Raw genomic sequence first — 1,796 nt, 5'->3', positions numbered from 1 at the left:
TTTTGAAAAATTAATGAATCAAAACAGTTTTTTTTATTATTAATACCTTAGGTATCTTTCATTAGATAGACTTTTTGAAACTCTTACCAACCCACAGGAGGGTTCCAAATAGCAACTTATGCATAAAAAATTAACTTCTACAACTTAACGTTTGTAAATTTTCCAGAAATACTTCAATTTTTAAATATATATTAAAACCTATGTAATATACTACAGGTAAAAAAAAATTATCCCAATACCTCGCCTTCCATGTGCAAATGACCACCTTAGTTAAAAATTATTTTACTTTAATGTTAAAATAATATATTTTATTTTCAACATTAGAAATTTGCTATCAATAATTCGCTTATTTTCTATTTTATGAGCTAGTTAAATATGCATATTGTCATTAAAAAATATAAGATGATACCCTTATAAGGGTTAAGGGATTGATTTAAAAAGCATTTAACCACTTATAAAACAAGAATTATATAATTTTTAACTCATAATTATAAAATTTTTTTAATTATTACTATATAAAAAAAAATTTATTGGTCAACGATAAATCAGTCGCTCTTTATAGTGAAGTCTTCTACGCTAGAAACCCAACTATGCTGGACCCAACTGCACTAGCTTTTTTTTTTTTTTGTATATTACATAAAGCATTTTTATGCTAAAATATATTAGTTTTGTTGAGGTTAAACATGCACTTCATTGGTTGGTTTAATTTTTATTTTCGCAAAAAATGAATATATACAGGTATAGGATATTATAAATATACGAATAACTGCAGGGTTAAACGAAAACATTTGGAACGATTTCATTCGATTTAACCATTTCAACGTAATTTGCTATAGTTATCAATGATTGAAACGGTTAGACTGTAAATACAGTTATTTATAAAAGCCTCTTGAAAGTTTACCTAACAGCGTTATTATTGTTGGGCTTTACGAAATTATTGACTATATTTTGATCAGCAAAAACAGTAACAGCTTTCAGCGATTTGAATTTATACTTGCACTGTATACATGTTTTGCTTACTCAATCAAAATAAAACGGATGATTTTTTTTTTGTATAGTAAGTTTATTTTTCCCTCCAAGGGTAAATTTCGAAAAAAAGAATAAAGACTTTATTTGGATTAAAAAAGTATTTCCAGTCATTAGTTGATAATTTGTGTTATTTTCACTCTTATTACCCACACTTATGTGTGATGTGAGTGTAGGGTATATGATGAGATGTGGTTCACACAAACAATACTTCGTATAGACCTCCACTTTGGTGATCACTTGTATTGATAAACGAAACAACAAACAACTACAATAAACGGGGATGATTTTTTTTCTTTGGTCTTCAAAAGGGCGACTGCCGATCTCGGCATGTTTTGCTCACGTTTGTACGAAAACTGGCCGCGGGTGTGTGTGTCATTGCAGCTGCTTTTCTGAGGGGTTGCAAAATGGCGTAGAAGGGTATGAATGTGGATCGGACTCGATGGTGCCGCCACGGTCGCTGTAGGTTACGGGGCGCTCTGTTGGGAATAAACTATACGGACCGCGCGCTAGTGTAGTACGGCACCGGCGGTAGTCGTAAACGAGCATGTACCACCAGGCTCAATCAGTCCGCGATCGGGCACCGATTAAGCGAGTCCGTGCCAACGTAATGACTTGTCCGTTTAAAAAAATACTCGCAACGCTTTTTTGACAAACTGTTTACAATCGAACTTTTTGTTCGTCAATCGTTCGTCGTAGTTTTTAAAATAATTATTTGTTCGTCGTTAAATTGTTTAACTACAGTATTTTTTTTTTTTTTTTTTTTTTTA

The sequence above is a fragment of the Daktulosphaira vitifoliae genome, unplaced genomic scaffold, assembly GCF_025091365.1.
Source record: "Daktulosphaira vitifoliae isolate Bord-2020 unplaced genomic scaffold, ASM2509136v1 Scaffold_1, whole genome shotgun sequence".
NCBI lineage: Eukaryota > Metazoa > Arthropoda > Insecta > Hemiptera > Phylloxeridae > Daktulosphaira > Daktulosphaira vitifoliae.
Note: the sequence above shows the minus strand (reverse complement) of the source record.